At 41.7% G+C, this 18720-nt stretch overlaps 1 long non-coding RNA gene across 1 annotated transcript in view; it reads left to right on the forward strand.

Moving 5' to 3' along the window:
• The window catches only part of LOC113592491 (uncharacterized), a 51750-nt gene extending 33541 nt beyond the window's left edge, over positions 1 to 18209 (forward strand). The window contains exons 3-4 of the long non-coding RNA XR_008289579.1: positions 9786 to 9935; positions 15067 to 18209. This is a non-coding gene — a long non-coding RNA (uncharacterized LOC113592491). The remainder of the gene's footprint in view (positions 1 to 9785; positions 9936 to 15066) is intronic.
• The last annotated feature ends 511 nt before the right edge of the window (positions 18210 to 18720 follow it).

Genomic DNA, 18720 nt, shown 5'->3' on the forward strand with positions numbered 1-18720 from the left:
CTCTAGAGGGTCTCTAACCCAGCTGGCCTCTAAAGCTGTTTAAGGTCTAAAAGTCTGTGACCCTGGGATTCCATAATACAATACTGGCTTGTAGCAAATTTACCAAACACAAAATCATTTGGCCATTCTCCCAAACTACTTTGTTTCATTCCTAAGTAGGTACAAGAATTTATGCAGGAACTTTTAGCTTTATTTGCACTGGAGATGTTGTATTGTTTTAAGAGAATAACAAAGGATTAGGAGCTGAAGCTTTTATTAGCAAGATATTAGTACTCTATCCATAAAAGATTATTTATTCTAACCTCAAGTACTGTAAATATTGGGAGATCTTTTTTTTCATAGCAGCAAGATCTTGGAACCTATACTGACTGGATGGAGGATGGGGAAAGGGTGGCACTTAGGTCTGGCTCCTTTTCCAAGTACTTCCAGGAGTGGAGTCTGGCGGGGTGGGGAGATGTAGGCAGGCCTTACTCTTCTTCTGCCTGGTTGCCTGTAGTTCCACAACTGACCCCTAGATGGTGTCCTGTTAGCAAGGGGCATGGTAACCATTTACCTGGGAGGTGGTGACTGATCACTGAAACTGTCAGGGGATCAAATGATAAGTATGTCACTTCAATTAGAAGACAGTATTGGGAAAATGACCCGAAACTTTTCCTATACTACTTATAGTAAAATCTGGAAACATTTAGCATTGGCCCAGTAATTGAAAGTATGATTTAAGTGTGATATTCTGAGGATGCGGTCAAATTTTTCTTTTAATGGTGAAATGCACGTGACATAACATTTACCATCTTGACCATTTCTAAGCATACAGTTCAGTAGTTTGAAGTACATTCACATTGTTGTGCAACCAGTCTCCAGAGCTCTTTTCATCTTGCAGAACCAAAACTCTATACCCTTTAAACAGGTCCCCATTCTCCCCTCCCCCAGCACCCCTCCACAACCACCTTCTGCTTTCCGTATCTATGAATTTAACTACTCTATGTACTTCATATAAGTGGAACCTTACAGTATTAGTCTTTTGTGATTGGCTTCTTTCATTTAGTGTAATGTCCTGAAGAGGAATGTATCAATGTTTACAAAAGTATTATATTTTTTTCCCAATATTTACTTATTTATTTTGAGAGATGGGGCTTGGGGGAGAAGCAGAGAGAGAGAGGGGGAGCTGTCAGCGCAGAGCCCATCACAGGGCTCGAACTCACAAACCATGAGATCATGACCTGAGCCCAAACCAAGAGTCGGATACTTAGCCAACTGAGCCACTCAGGTGCCCCATCAATATTATCTTTTAATTTGTAAAGAAAAATTGGCAATTGTTAAAAAAAAAAAAACAGATGACTTGGCTATTGATTCGTGCAGACAGCTTCACAAGCAAATGCTCTCGTTCAAACCCGTGCAAGTCAAGACCTCCCCTGTAATGCCCACCAGGAGGTCTTCTAAGTCTCCACTAAACACGCAGACTTACAAAACTGCCTTGCCACACAGACACCAGTAGACTCAGAAGGAGGCACAGGCCAGAATGCAGGGCACCGACTCTGCTCTTCTGCGGGACCACAAAGCCATCCCCACTGAGGTCTTTGGCCCCCAGGCGATGACTCAGGTGTGAAGAAATGAGACTTATGTCAGAAAGGTGTGGAAGTCACCCTGGATTAGAAGCCCCATACTCCATGGGCATAGCTTCTGTAGTCCCTGTGAGATCTTGCCAGTTACACGAGTCACCCCACTAAGGGACACCCAAAGGTATGGCTTCCAATCTGTATTTACAATTGTCCCAGTCTGGATACAGTTTACCGATCAGGGCCATTTTTACTTTCTTTTGTCAGGTTTTCAGGTACGTAGAGTGAGAAAGTTAATCAAAAGGCAAATGTTCATGCCAAAGGGTTTTGCTAATCCTTTATTCTTAGCCCTTCAAATGGTTAAGTTGCAGTTTCTGACAAAGCATCTGGTTAAATAGGAAGGAGTCAGAATGACGAAGTGATATGAAGAACTAAATTACACAGCGAAAGTTGTCATCTCTTACTGACTAGAGTTCTGTTCCCCAACACGCACAGACTGATGGAGCTATAATTAGAACTCCCATGCCTGACAACGTGCCATCACATATCACATTCTTTCCTAAGAGAAGGAATGGAGAGCATGTGGAAAGGGAAGACGGGGGCTGATCTATGAAGAAAGCGGTGGAGTGAGAAAAGGGAAGGCATTTTTTCCTGGCAGTGGCTGCCCCACTGGCAGCAGATTAGCCGCCCTTAGAGATGCTGAGATGGGTCCAGATGGGGAAAAAAGGGAATTGGGGCAGGAATTTGTGAGCACTCTGATCTTGCTAAAGAGGAGTCTCTTTCTGTCTTCAAAAGAGGAAAGTAATTCACTGTCATCATTTTGCAGGAGCTTTGAATTGCAAACAGAAAAACTATGGACCCCCTAAGAGGTAGTGGGTGTGGGCTGGGATCTTCCCCCCCCCATCCCTACTCCCCAGTAAGGTCAGCATTTGTAGTCAAAATGGACTAGATACATCGTCCCTATAGCTTTTCATTTTTGTTGAGAAGAAAGGAGTCCCTCTCTATATGTTACATATTTAATACACATGAAGACATTTCTGGATCTTCATTTATGATAAGGAGGGTATGATGGGAGAAACTTGAAGAATGGATGCAAAGCCAATATCACACCAGGACAAGTAGAAGATGAGTTTCTCAAAAAGCAGCCAGTCCATGAGTGTGTGAAGAGCCAGGTTGAGGGATGGAAAAGGAAAGTTTGGCCTGACCCAAAGAAGCTCCTATGTAAACAGTGAGGACAGGAGAGATATCCTGTTGGACTGAACTCAAGACTACAGTCTGGAAAAAGCCAACAAAAGGACCTCCTTTCTCTGACTGAAGCAAGAACTCTAGTCCCTACTGGGTAAGAGTTAGGAAAAAGATATTTTTCTTTGTGCCAGGAAGGGCTTGAACAGGGGAGCCATCTGCCACAGCTGAGCAAGGTCAAACATCTTGTACGGACCAGAATGGAGTTCCTGTTCAGGGCACCCTCACACACAAGCAAAGCCCTAGGAAGACAGGAGTTTTCTTGTAACCCCAGTCCCTGGAAATACTTAGCATTGAGTAAGCTCTTCAATATGGCTGAACAAATATGGCCTGTTGGGAATGCTGCTTGATGCTTCACTATTGAACAACCAATTCTCCCCAACTTTCCTAGGGCATTCTTAATTTCTGACTCATGGCCGACCAGTGAACCCTGACAGGAGAATGTACTTGCTCTAGGGATGTGAAGAGCTGCGGAGAGTCATTATCAATGAGATGGACCTACGGGTCTCAGGAAATGACAAAAGGGGTGGCATTTGGGAAGAGCAGGAATCTCTTGTGCATGTACGCACACACACACACACAACCTCCAAGGTCCTCTCTTAGGACCCAGTTGTATCTGTGTGTGTGTGTGTTGTTTTGTTTTTTAGCTTGGTGACATCTGGCAGTGTTTAGTCCCTCCTCCAAGCTAATGGATAAAAAACTAAGGTGACTCGGTGTCACTAAATCATCACCAGCTGTGTCTAGCTTTTCAAATCTGCTATTAATATCAGAGCCAAATGTTACTTATTAACCAAACACTGCTTATTAATCATTTACAGGTATGTGATGGTGGTAGAGTTAAACCCCCAAAGACAATGCCCTGGCTGCTAAGGATTTATGGGCTTTGACAAGAGAACAATAGGATGGGAGAAGGGCCAACGGGGCACAAAAGGAAGAGAGCACAGGAGAATATGAACCTTCACCTAATACCTTGTTCGGTTTAAACTGCCTTTTAAGATGCTTAGAAGAGGCGGCACTAGCCTGTGAGGACGGGAAGCAGTCACTGTCAGAAGAAATCCAGAACGTGTGAAAGTGAGGATGGGAACATAAGGCTGGAGCATCAGGCAGTTCGTCTCTTTCCTCCTTCAGCTGAGCCAACAGCCTGTGGGTGCTCGTCTGGCAGAGTCTCCCTCAGATCCCTGGAGCTCGGCTATTTGAGGGTTCTGCTCCCTGGAGGTGTTTTCTCTAATCCTACAGAATGCATCACCACCTGTGAGCCCTCCTGCTAAAGGGCATAGGAGCAAACTTGCAGGCCAGCGAAACGTGGTCCTCTCCTCTTCCTCCTTCCCCCATCCCAGAGTGTGACGGTGGAGACCAAAGGCAGGGTCCCTGGTGGCCCCACGACTGTTCAACTAGGAATGGCCACCTGCCAGGAACCCTTGGTAGAAGGCTGGGGGTTCAGTTCTAGGAGACCATCTTTCCAGAAGTGTGGTCTGAGGTTACGTGGGGTTTGAGAGTTCACCAGAGACAAAAAGGATTGTGGTTGAGATGGAAGGGAGTAGCCCAGAGCTTTGGGGCACCCGTGTGCGTGCCTTGCACACATGTGCATGCCCACACCCCACATATTATACTGTGTGTGCATGTGAATGTATGTTTGGGAAGTGTTCACAATCACGGAATCTCCCCAAACTATACTCGTGCTCTCTTTCTTGGGTGACAGTAAAAACATGATCATTGGAGGAAAAAAAATCCAAAAACCCAGAAAAGCACAGAGAAGAAAACAATCCCATCACCAAGAGAAACATTTAAACATTTTGTATCTGGCACTCTCGTCTTTTCACGTGGCAGATGGAGAGTTCTTCATTTAGTTTTCCGAAATTGGGATCTTACTCAACGTACTGGTTTATGTTAACGATGTACTATTAAACCGTTTTAAGTTAAGGGTGTATTGTGAATGTTCCCCCATGTTCCCATAATTTATTTTTTTAAGTGTTTATTTATTTAGTTTGAGAGAGAGAGAGAGAGAGAGAGAGAGAGCACGTGAGTAGGGAAGAGACAGAGAGAGAGGGAGAGAGAAAATCCCAAGTGGGCTCCATGCTCAGTGCAGAGCCCAAGATTGGGTTCAGTCTCATAGCTGTGAGATCACGACCTGAGCGGAAAACAAGAATTAGACATTTAACCAACTGAGTCCCCCAGGTGCCCCATCCCATGATATGTTCAATGCTGGTCTAGTAGTCCACGCCTGGATGCACCCAGCCAGATACTTTAACTACAATCGGGATAAGCACATTTACTCATAACCTTGGCTCAAGGCATAAGTAAATATGATTAGTTCTGCGCTTGGCTCTATGACCCCCAAAGTCCCATGACACCAGCATTTCACTGGCAGCTGTGTTCTCTTTCGTGTGTGTGTATCTGAGGAGAGAGACCTTTTTCTTCCCTCCTGTGACCGGATGGGATTTTTCTCTCTCTCTGCTCACTTGTTGTCTATTGTTTTCCATGAATCCCCATGTCTGTGTGTTAGCATTTCTGACTGGCTGGGGGGTAGTGGGGTGGGGAGCACTTTGGGAAACACAAACCTCTGATTCTTGAATGCCTGCAGGCTGACCGACAGGGTCTAACAAGCAGCACTCACCCTTCTAGAGCTGGACCAGGACAGTAGGCCTGTGGTGTGGGTGGGGAGCCTTAACCGCTCCTCCTCCTCCTCTCTGCTACCATTTAAAACCATCTGGAGGCAGGGAGGAAATTCGTTCAGCCCTTCAACTTGTGTGACCACACACATTCTTTTAAGAGATATTTACTAGCTTCGCAGGAAAACAAAATTCGCCATAAAAAAAATTTGAAGAAAATATTCTCCATTTTCTCCGCTTTCCCCTTGTATGACTCTCCACACGAGAGGTATTTGTAACCTCTCTTCAAGCGTGCTTCAGATTTTCACTTCGGCTTTGGTTTTCCCTCACAACTTCCTCTTGCTACTGTGCAATGTGGTTGGCTCAAGTGACTTTTCCTTTCTTTCCCATCTTTGCAAGATAATCCACGGGCCGTGTCTCCGGAGGCGAAGTAAGAAGACCTTCACAGGGTTATTCTCCTGACCCTACTCAGTCCCACCCTGGAAGAGGGGGTCTGCCTCTGGACAAGCGGGAAGGCCCAGGCTCCTGACAGGACCACTAAGGACTGTACATAAACTGGGCAGAAAAGCACAGGACCTTTTCTTTTTCAGAATTATACCCTGTTTCTTCTTCTTATTTTTTCTCTGTGTCAGTGACCCAAGAATAAAACTAAGTAGAAAGGGAAAATGTGATTGGTCAGGCCTAGGGAAGGTGAGGAAAGGCAGGCTAGAGCCACAGATAATAATGAATAACTAAACATCACGGGGGCAGCTGGGTGGTTCAGTCGGTTAAGCATCTGACTTCGGCTCAGGTCATGATCTCATAGTTCGTGAGTTCGAGCCTTGCATCAGGCTTGTTGTGTCAGCACAGAGCCCGCTTTGGATCCTCTGTCACCCTCTCTCTCTGCCCCTCTCCCACTCGCGCTCTCTCTCTCTCAAAATAAATAAACTTAAAAAAAAGAACACAGTTGATAGCTTCACAGTTTAAAGATCAATTCCATATCCATTATCTCATTAGCTCCTCACAATAGTCCGAAGAGGACTACACCACAGACATTACCATTATCTCCACAACTATAGACTTAGAATTGCAGGTCTCTAATGGATGCTATTGTGTCCTACCCAGATGTTACCTCAGGACAGAGAAACTCATCCCCCTAGCTGTAGGAGTGTCCACTGCTGAGTTCCCCCCCCCCACCCCACCCCCACTGGGAACTGCTCTCCATTGAAGAGCTCTGCCTCAACCAACGTTTCACTCCTTCTCTGGGCCCTTGCTTTGATTCCAGACATGTGGAAAGGGCCATCCCAGCTCCTGTACACCCTGTAGGATCAGCTGAAATGCTGTAGCAACTGCATCAGAGTTCAACAAATAGGGTTTTTACTCTATGTGCCTCTTTGAAAACCACAATTTTTTTCTCAGTATCTCATATCTTGGCTCTCCATCCATATCATCCCTACGAGTGTAGACATATAGTCTTCAACAGCTGCAAAACATCCCATGGATATCTCATAATTCACTTATCCCATTCCTTATTGTTGAATATTTAGGTACTTTCCAACTATTTTCTATCAATTATACTTTGTTGAACATCTTTGTATATACATCTTCATAAATTTGTCCAACTATCTTTAGGATGAATTCCTAGAGGCTGATTGATGGGTCAAAAGATACTGCTCTCCATAAGAGTGCTAACAATTTCTATTCCCACCACAAGTACTGGGAAAATCCCCAAATCTGTCTGTCTCCATTCAGATTCGTGACGATAAAACTCAAATGGACCCTCAGCACTACCACACATTCCTCCATAGTTTGCTTTCCTACTTTTCAAGATAATCCTTTAAATTGGTTTCATTTCTTCTTAACCCTACTGCATCCCTTCCCCTCCCACATGCCCAGCTGATATCCTGGTTTCATACCTGTCCCCCCCCCCGCAAGAAAATTGAAGGCATAGAGGGCAACACTCTTACCTGTCCACCCTCAAATCAGTACACCCCCAACCCTGCCACATGCACTGTGTACCAGAACCCCATTGTCTCTGCCTTCCTCTTTCACTGTAGCAGTGTCCACGTGGCTAGCCATGGTTAACACCTCACTTGAACCACATTTGTCCAACTGCTCAAGGACTTCTGTCCTGCGATATCCCCTTTCCTTCTTACATCATCATCACCATCCACCATCATCATCATCATCATCATCCTCCTCATCATCTCTGTCTTCTCTCTCCTGGATGATTGCCAGTGGCATAAAATGAACTCTCTCATCCCCCATCTCAAAATACAGACAAATCAAAAATCAAAAATAACAAAATAAGACAAAACTCCTTTCATGCTCCCTCTAGCCTTCACCCCATTTCTCTTCGGTTCCCTTCCCAGCAAAACCTCTGGAACAAGTTGTCTACACTCTTTGCCACAAATTCCTCACTGTCCATCCACTCTCCACACTCTCCCAGTGAGCCCTGCCACTCACCCCACCTGTTCTTATCCAACTGATTCCTTTTATGTTGCCACATCCAAGGGACACATTTTGGTCCTTGTCTTGACTGATTCCCAGTGGCAGAGGCAGTGTCTAGAGCGAACCACTCTCCTGAAAAACCCAACCACCCCAACTTCTAGGATAATACACTCCGCTGGTTCCTCTTCTAACTTACACATTTCTCCTGCTTAGATTGTTTTGCTGGCATCTCCCCCTCCACATGAACTCTGAAGATTGGAGCACCTCAGGGCTCAGTCCTTGGCCCTGGAGACCCTTCCTCTTGTATCCCCACCCCCTTCTCTGTCTCAATAATCATCACATAAAATCAATACCAAAAACTGACAAAGACAGCTCAAAAAGAAATAAATACAGATCAATGGCATATCATATATTCACTCATTCAGTACATATTTATTGAACACCTACTTTGTGCTGAGCATTGAGGGAAGACTATGGTGAAAGAGATAGGAAGTCTCTGTTCCAAAGTTACATACCATAACGTGCAAAATCTCACACTCAAAGCAGAAGTGATCCTTATATGGTATAATTGCATGTGAAGGCTTTTTTTTTTTAAATATTTGGCTTTATTAAAGGTTTTGTTTTTGTTTTTGTTTTTGTTTTTGTTTTTGTTTTGTCCTTTTTTTTTTTCTTTTAAGGAAAAGGGAAAGCCAGGTTTGTACCTCTGAAAAAAATGTTGGCATAGTTTCTAAACAAACACTCTAAAGATTCTCTAATCTTCTTAGAGTCAGAAGTGAACTATTTCCTTACTTAAGTACAATTAGAAATGGCTTATTTTCTCAATTTTAAATGAGTTTCTGAAACATATCACATGACACCAAGGATGAGTGGAAATTAGAAGCTGTTGCTGCTCTTTCTAGGTCATGAATCATAGCTTTTTCTCTACAATTTGCTGCAACTAATGTCTGAAATCTAAGGCCCCCATCCTGAATTAAATTATAATTCAGAGTTAAGAGGACATTACCCAAATCAGCACTGTAGGGGTTTATTTACATCATGCACGTAGTGATAAATTGGGAAATCCTTGTGTATTTAAGATCTTCCTCTCTGAACATTCAGATATCCCATAATACTGCCTTTAGGATAAAAATAAGGTGGGGCAGGGGTTGGCCTGGATTTGTTTTCAGACATCTTAACCAACATTTGGACCAAATACATAGAAAGCATAATACATTTATATATGTATCAATTATTATATTCCCTAAATAGCCATAGTGATGAAAGTCGCTGCAGTACACACACTTAGTCTACTAGCTTTCTGGCTTTATCTTTCCATCCTCTTCAGACTTTGTGGGGTCCACTGTGTGGATATCTTGACTCATGAATTTTTTAGACTAATTATCCCAGCAGATTTAAGCCTGTTGGACACTGGGGCACTGGTTGGTGCTGTTGTGACTGTTAATGGGCATATACTGGGTAAGATTTTTCCTTTCGTCTTGTTTTATGTCCCAAGAGTTTGGCTAGGGGGTCAAGGGTCAAGGAGAGGGTACCCCAAGATGGGCCACTTTGGCATTAAGACTATTTTGAGCTGAAAGTAATCAAGATCCTGTGAACTCCAAAGAAACATTTTGCCCTTCCCTTAACTACATGGAAGAATCTAAATTAGAGGAGGTCTTTCCCAGAATAATGGTTATTACCAGAGTTAAAGTTTATTTGAGTGACCCATCTGTATACCAGGGCAAAAATCTAACTACCAAACATCTGCTTTTTTTCTTACTGTCCTGTCAATGGCATTTTTTCCCTTTTAAGTCCCAGATCCCTATTCCATTCCCCCGAGTTCAGGATGACATATATACCTCCTTTTGCCTGACTGTTTTTGGAATTTCTGTGACTATGTGGATTCCCCATTTGTACACTATTAAATTTGATTTTCTCCCTTTAATCTGTCTCATGTCGATTTGATTCTTAGTCCAGCTAGAAGGGCCTTTGAGGGGACAGGAATTCTGGCTCCTTGACAGTTGGCATAGTCAAAAGGATGTTTTAAGTCACTGGACACCAGTCACTCCGACGCTGCTGGAGCTGAAATCTCCTGGGACATCTGACACACAGCTGGCAGAAGGTAAGATTTCTTACCACGTCAGCCTGCCGGAATCTCTATCTGCGGAGTCTGATGAAGTGAGAATGACAAGATGAGAGTCCTTTTTCTCTCTTTGTAGATTTAGATTAACAGGAGAAAATGTTTGCAAAACTAGTTCCTTGGGCTAAGTGACTCTTTGGTTAAAGTTGATAGAATACTCTTTGGTTGCTGATCCATTCCCTCCCAGACATGGTCTTTGTTTTCCTGTCCCTGTGTCTTTTACATTATTTGTCATACAAACTTTGCTGTGAGACATCTCAGCCAAAGCCACAAAGCCACAAAATAGCGGGCAGGGGTCGAGCATGGAAACACTGTTAGAGCAATCACCACCTGAAGAAGACTCCTGTGTTAGGATAAGTTGACCCTGGAACAGGTTAGCTTAACAAACATTTGGACTAAATACGTAGAAAAAATAATACGCTTATATATGTATAAATTATTTTATTCCCTAAATAGCCACAGTGCTGAACCTCAAGAAAACTTCCATGCAGTGAGGTACACTGTGAAATGTCACAAACCCCCCAACCCTGTGGCACATCCCTCCTAAGTAAGTATTAGTTTGGCTCCAGGGCTCAGAAAAAACTGTTAATGGGCACTTACTGGATAAGATTTTTCCTTTCGTCTTGTTTTATGTCCCAAAAGTTTGGCTTTGTGGCCAGTGAGAACATTCTCTTTGGTCTTCGCCATCCAGAGAATGGTGGAGGGGCACCTTGGCGGCCTGTCAAATAGACTGGGGATCTAAGTCTCTCTCTCTCTCTTTGTCCAGCCATTCCAGCTCTCAGGGGACTTTGTCATGAGCAGCCCCAGCCTGTAGGAACCTTTGTCACCTCACCCTTCATTGCTTGTTCTTGCTGGAAAGCCCAATTCCAGTAGCGCCTGGAATCATCAGTGTCATAGATGAGCAGGTCGATGGCTGGAGGCATCCCACGACTTTGTGGGAGACTGGAGACACTGTTACTACTACACCATCCTTCCCGCCTACGCAACGAAAGCTTTTGCCTTCCTAGACTAATTGCAGGAGTAAACTTTTTGAATCATGGGGGCTGCACCATCTATGCCCTCTGCGGACACTTCCTGCATCTTCGGTGAAGCCATTAGAAGGCTTATTGGTTTGAGTAACTTTTAATAGATCCTACTCATCAATGGCCAGACAATGGATCCTTTAAATTGGCTAGATTTAAATTATATATATACCTATATGTGTGTGTGTGTGTGTGTGTGTGTGTGTATGTGTGTGTGTATATAAAATGAAGGTCTCTCAATTGTCTTATTAGTACAATAACTAGTCTGAAGGACTCCTTTGACAAAATAAAAAAGTAGAAATTAGAATAAGACTTAAAAATAAATGTCCATATCCAACATATATTTCTCTTCTTAAAATCCAGGTTGATCTGCCTATTTTAATTTCCCTTTCCCTATAAGATCTACAGAGAACACTCCGCCCTCACCTCTAGGTTCTAAAAACACAGGTTGCTCATGTAAATGTTGAAAGCTAGAAAAACAAATTTAGCAAAAGCCCGTGAGACTGGCAGTGAGGCTCCCTACCTTCCAGGACTCTGGAGTCAGGCTCTACCTGCTTTGGGCATTCCTATACAATGTCCTTTGCTGTTGTATCTGAGAGGGCCTACTGCAAAAGAATTCATGTCCCCTGAACAGCGGGGGATTTTTTAAACTGTAAAGCCCTTTCCCTCTACTTTCCAAAGACACAACCAAATTTAGAAGGAAATCACAAAGACTATTTGACTATGTTCACAACCTTCTCTTCACAGAGGAAACAGAGGACCAAAATTTCTCACAAGCCCTTCTAGAAATAATCTGCAAAAAGTCACTAATCAAGGGCTAATAGAAGCCAGAAAAAAGGCTTACCCAGAAAAAAGGCCTTTGTTAAAATGCTTTATACAGACTTTACAAAGGCATAAATCTTTTGGTTCCCATTTTGGTTAAAAATCTCGCTGATAGAAACAAATTTAGTTTAAAAGGTGGGTCAGTCCTTTGATATTCAGGCTGTGATCTAGGTCTTTGGGGAATTAGGGACAACTGTTTTTATTTTACAAATCTCTACGAAACCAGAAATGAAATTTAGAAGCAAGTCAAAGTCCACCTATCTTTACCCATCTCCAAAACTCACTATTCCTCTCAGAATGTTTGTGAATATTATAAAAGACCACGATACTGAAACAAAATGGTCCTGTATTTTAAGGGGAAAAAAATGTAATTTTTAAATAGAAATCACCCTGAAACTCAAGGGAAAAACATTTTTTTTTACATTCTTTCTCTATCGCTTGAAATGATAAATCTTATCATACCTTTGAAATATACATACAGCCCACAGTCTCCTGAGATTGAAGGAAAAAAGGCAGGGTGGTGGCAGGGAAGAGGCCCTTTTAAAATCCAAACTGCTAAAAGGATCCTAATGTCCCAACTATCACATCTGAGAACAGGCAGATAGGTTCTAAATATCCACCTTGGAAAAAAATTTGGGTGTTTTCTCTGTGTCTTTGTGATGTAAACTCCCTCCCTCCTACCCCTTCTTCTCTAGAACCTAAGAGCCATTCCTTGAAATGCAAACTTCAAGAAGTTTCTCGTGGGAGGGAGGGGAGAAGTATTTAGAAATTGAGTCTATAATGTCGGCTACACAAATATTAGCAAAAAAAAAAAAAAGCAAAAGCTGGGAAAGATTTTGTTTGTACCTTGTCTTTGTATTTTTGCATCCACATATGTTGTAAAGGTGAAATATTTTCTCTATCTCCGGGTGGTATTGCTAAAATTAATTTGTAAAAGAGGTGTATTTTAGCTGGTTTGAAGGCAAGTACTTTTAAGGATTGGGCATTCTAAAACTCAGAAAGTTAGAAACTAACCTAAATGTTTTTCAGGTTCATATGATTTGGGAAAATATCTGAAAAGAAAGCAGGTTGAAGGTTGTTGGTTTAATTAAAATAGATCTTTAGAGTTATCAGCATTAAATAGAAAACTTGTATTCTGCGTGTGTTGACTGAAAGAGACGTTCAGGTTATCTCTCTCTTGCCAAATTTGTCAGGGGAAAAAAACAAAACAAAACAAAACCTTAGAATAATGGCTGACTTTGTCTAATGCTTCCTGAAGTTTTGTGGGTAGTCTAGGCATAATCCTTAGGAACAAGTAAATTAAATAGATGTCAGTAAGATAAACAAAAAAGTTTGTAGATAAACTTTTAAATAGCTTCCAAAATCTTTGGTAACCTAAAACTTTAAAATTTTGCTAGGTTGAACCATAAGTTTAAATTCATCGATTATCTAGATCATCTCCAAATAAGATAACATAATGAACATTTTATACTGAATATAACTTATCTGCTTTTGTTTTATTACAGAAAAGCTAATAATGAATTTGGGTCTGTTAATAAGCATGCTTTATGCTTTATTGAAAGATAATACTATGGAAAAACACATGTTTTTTAGAAATTATGAAATATATTCATACATTTGCCAATCTAAAGAATTATGGTACAGCAGACAATTTGCAACTTCTTATTATTTAGTTTTCACTAAAAATTAAGGTTTCTAAGCATGAAGAATTCTAATGAATGTAATTAAGATGACTGGAATTAAGGGAAACAACCCTGTATGCAAGGAAAGTAAGATATGTGTTTTTGGTAAGAAAAAGTCTGAGGAAAAAGAACACATCTTTGTTGAGGGAAAACAAAATAATTTTGTCCTAAAGTGAGACTTAGTTATTTAAAGCTGGAAAGCTTGGGGCAACAGCTGAATGCAAAAAAGAAAGTTGCAGAAGGTTTTTGGACAAAGAATCTTTGGAAAGAAATTTTACGTGTGGTCAGTCCTGGCTAAGATCAAGATAAATTAAGTAAGTAAATTTATTTTAATATCAAAAACACACTGAGGCAAAATTAAAATTTTGTTTTCTCTTTGTGAAAAGGACTAAATTTCCTTAAACTATTGGCCTGCTCTTAATGAGAAACTGTAAACAAAAGTTTTTCTTTAGCTTTTAAGTTATCTGCCTAAAAAACAATAATTCTCTTTTGCCAAAATAATTTCCTATGTTTATCAGGCCTTTGATTAGTTAAGAAAACTGAGTCTTTATTAAAAGAGCTATGTTTTGCTTACCACTGTGTAACCTTACCTGTGGAATCTTATATTGTCATTTTGGCTATTTGTATCATTAGGTGTTCTTTCGTAATGATTTGTGATCCTATTTAATCAATTTTTATATACTTCCCAAAATCAAATTCTAAAATCAAGTTTTTGACCATAGTCTAACTGAACAGGGGGCCCTTAGAACATTTCCAAAAAAGGTTTGCAAGAAATTAAACTAATTAGGCTTATATGGTGTGCTAAATTACATGGGTAGCATTGTCCAATCAGTGATATTAAAGCCTCTTAGATGATATTTATGCGGGTAAACTATGAAAATCAGTGTTCTTTTTATCATTATTATTAAATCTGTGTTCTAAAAAGTTTAGGACTTTTATGAAAGTCCTAAAAATCTGACATCCTGGCATGTTATTATCTTGATGTGTTGTGGGTCCCAAAGCTAACCAAATTTCCATGTCAACTGCATTGTAATGAGTCTAATCAGATCGTTAACTGTGTCATTTTTAAGTCTTCTATTATTTACTGGCAATTATACTTTTACTCAGGTGATTTTATAAAAGCTTCCTGCAAACATGCTTCATCTTCAGGGAGATTCATGGAAAGAACTCTGAGTACAGGTTCCTGATATGCTCAAGATCATCAAACTGAACTAAGTAAAAAAAAAAAAAAAAAAAAAAAAAAATCCAGAACTAGTGAAAAAACTGGATTCAAGCAGAATAAGAATTAATAATAACATGGGAACTGCATAAACTAAGGAGGTTAATTATAATTTTTATGACTTTTTGTTTGAAACCTTGCTGAGTTTTTAAAAATACATTTTTTTCTAGATTAAAGAAAACTTCTCTTAAACTAACTAGTTGATAGCAATTTGATAAAATATACCTTTGTGAATAAATTGTAACATTTATCTTTTCTCCCTACCCGAACGCCCCAGAATTCAGAAATTCTCAGTGAGTATTCTTATATTTTTATGGCAGTATATTTATTTGCCTAAGTTCAACAAGAACCTGTTCTCTTTATGACAGGACATGATTGGAAGCCTTAGTTATATTACAAAGGCTTTGGCTGGAATGTCGTATTTGAGAGAGGTGTGCATAGACTCAGATATGAACAGACAGCCTTAAGGAACTAAGCCTGACTTTATGGAGCCAATAAAACCCCTTGGAAAATATCAGCCTGGTGCATTGCTTACAAAGGTCCCAGCAGCCTCACCAGGTGAATAAAGAAGGTCACTCCCTGGCAGGTGCAGGAAGCTCAGGATGTTCTGGGGACCTCGAGAAGAGAGGAATTCACCCAAGTCTGTAAGTATTGCAGATTAAGTCAGATGGCAAGTATTTGGCTTGACTTCTGGCCTTAAGAGGCTATTAAAAGTTCATTCTAGAGATTCCTTATGAAAAGTTCCAACAAAGCAGAGTTTTAAAAGCCTATATGTGTAAATAATCAGGCCACTTTTTTTTTTTTTTTTTGGAAACTAGACTTATTTTGCAAACAAACTAGTGTTAATCTGGCTACCGTTGGTAAAAATGAGGGTGATTATAGAGAAAATATGTTTCGATAACACACCTTTGTAAATAGTAAATTTTAACACTATTTATTACTAGCTGGCCTAAATCCTGATTTCTTCTAGTGTTCTCCAGTGCCAGGCTACAACTCTCCAAACTAATGTTTTTGAATGTTCTCCCACCTTTCTGACTTGGAATCATTTGAGAACTAAAACTTCCCTCTTCCTTGAAGCCCTGCAAACTTAATATAAAATCGCTTGGTGTAAACTTCAGAGAAATTGCCACCATGGCTCATGTCTAGTCAATCTTTGTACCTACTGCACTGTGGGCCACTCAACAGATTGCTAGAGACATGTGAGCTACAAACCAGGAGAATCTGTCGCATTGCCACGGCCTGCCTTCACTCTGTCTGAAGATGCTCGGAGCCTGACATCTAGAAGTCTTGTCAGCTGGCTGGCTCAGAACTCAGAGACAGGTTTATAATCTGATCTAATCATTAACCGCTGCTTTTCTTTTATTTCCGTAGAAAGGCTTCTTATCTAATACCTGATTACTTGAACCATAGGCCTAGCTTGGAGAAACGCCACCTTCTGAAACGAGTTCAACTAAGCTGACCTATTATCAAGACTCAGGGGAGTGGTTCGGTGAGACGAAACAATCTACCAGCTCAACTTTTAATGTGTCAACCATCAGGAAGTTTCAGGGGACGGAACTGTGAGGGCCAAAGACAGGCTGTCCCAAGATGGGCCACTTTGGTATGAAGACTATTTTGAGCTGAAAGCAGTCGAGACCCTCTAGGTCAAGAGGAAGTCTTTGCTCCTCCCTGAGCTGCATAGGAGAATCTAAATTGGAAATCTTTCCCAGAATAACGGTTATTACCACAGATACATTTATCTGCATGACCCATCTGTAGGGCAGGGCAGACATCTAAGTACCAAACACCTGCTCCTTTTCTTACTGCCCTGTCAACTGCATTTTTTCCCTTCAAAGTCCCAGACTCCTACCCCTTCTCCTCACCTCAGGATGGCATACAGACCTCATTTGGCCTGACTGTCTGGAATTTCCATGTCTGTATGGATTCCCTGTATGTATGCTATTAAATTTGATTTTCTCCTTTTGATCCATCCATGTCAGTTTGATTCTTAGTCCAGCTGGAAGGACCTTTGCGAGGACAGGTATTCTTGCTCCCCGACATTACTCTGAGGTAAACATTCTCTCCCATTTCACCCTTCACAAAATCTCCAAGGAAATGTTCCAAACCCCAGGGCCCTGGGGCCTCAGAGAAGGGCCTGCTTCTCCTTGGGTCATATAGACGTTCCCATGACTGCAAGTTGTCTTGCAGAATTCCACAAACAAAGCCAATCTCACATAGTGCTGATAAAACAGGCATTTATCTAATGGCATTTTTAGAGCAGAGGTGAAGGGACACATGCTCACGGTGTCACAATCTTTGCAGAAATTGTTGCTGGAAGTCAGGTGGATACCACACGCGTTTCCTGGCATTGCTGGCGGCCATCCTGGCCCTCCTGCTCAGCTGTCCTCAGGGTGAAATGCCCTCCTCAGATTCAGAAGGGAGAACCCCTCCCCACTCTGCTGCCTGCCTGTCCCCCAAAGTTGTGTTTGTTGCCCTTGCAGATCTCTGCTTGGTCTGTGGACCTCAATGCTTAGAGTCCTTCCACCCAAGCTGCCAGATGCTGGTTCAGAAGTCCATTTCCCTCCCCCACCCCCCCCCCACCCTCAACACTCCCCACAGGCCACTGTTACCTTTCTCACTCCCCTCCTCATCTTCAAAAGCCAGCTGGGCCCACTTCACTATCATTGCTGAGACATCAGCTTAAGAAATGAAACCCCCGACCCTTCCTTTTCTTCTGAGCCAGCATTCCAGGCCAGCTGGGAGGGGAAAGGTCAGCCTTTAGTTGCCTTTCTCCTCTGGGACCTGAGATTTCATTCATTTCCCCTTCATTTCTGGAATGTTGCTTCCCCATCTGCTCTTGTGGCAGCACACAGGTTTTACCTGCTCTGCTTCCCAAGCTTTTATGGAAGTTGTCTCAGCCTTCTCTGGCTCTCCCACTCTCTGGGAATGTTTTATAAAGTTGCGGCTGTCACGTTTCTCCCAATTATTAAAGCACAAGGACACTAACCTGACATCCATTGAAGCCCCAACCCAGTGCTCTCCCGGTCACCACAAATGACCTCTGTTCCTCCTCTGGCTTTTCTTGAGCCTGGGAGAAATGAAATTCCAACTTTCTTTGCTATTAGCTACTTACATGCAACAGCCATACAGATTCTGCTTCATGAGATAATCCATATATTTTAAGAAAAAGGTAACTCCAAGGACACAGTTATCTTAGCTCTTAATTATTTCACTACTTACAATATTTTTTACCAAGATATTCAGCTTTTCAAGTAGAGTGCTCCTTCTCTGAAGAAACTTCAAAGTTTGCAGCACCCATGACTCCTTCCACAAGAGGGCAACAATTAAGGGTGGACGGCAGAACCTTTTTGGGGGCTGGTTGCTACTCTTCGTTACAAAATTTTTGTTTGTTCATTTTCATTGGAAAAAGGCTTTGCTGAATGTAATTCGCCTTTCCAATAACACAGCTCTTCCTTATCTCTCTACACTGTGTTTAAAAGCACCTTGTCTAAACTCGTCTTAACTAGGCTGACCTCAAATCCTTGTTCATTTTATTTTTTTATTTTTATTTTTTGTAATGTTTATTTTTATTTTTAAAAGAGAGAGAGACAGAGCACCAGGCAGGGGCAGAGAGAGAGAGACACACAGAATCTGAAGCAGGCTCCAGGCTCTGAGTGGTCAGCACAGAGCCCCATGTGGGGCTCGAACCCACAAACCACAAGATCATGACCTGAGCCAAAGTCGGACGTTTAACCGACTGAGCCACCCAGGTGCCACCCTTGTTCATTTTAAAATGAGAATCAGATTTCCTGCAAAATCTCTGCCTAGTCAAAATCAAAAAAAATTGTTTTAAATTAGAATTTACATTCAGCAAGAAAAAGAGAAGCCCACACAGGGCTTTATGCCTCCAGACATGTCTTGACACCAAAAGCAAGGAAGGCATCAATGCATTCAAGGGTCCACCTTGGACAAAGAGTAGGGCAAATGGAAATGTGCCTAAGAGAGTTACCATATACTACAAGAAGGAAGGGCCTGGGGCAAGT

Source organism: Acinonyx jubatus, chromosome A3 (assembly GCF_027475565.1).
Source record: "Acinonyx jubatus isolate Ajub_Pintada_27869175 chromosome A3, VMU_Ajub_asm_v1.0, whole genome shotgun sequence".
Lineage (NCBI taxonomy): Eukaryota > Metazoa > Chordata > Mammalia > Carnivora > Felidae > Acinonyx > Acinonyx jubatus.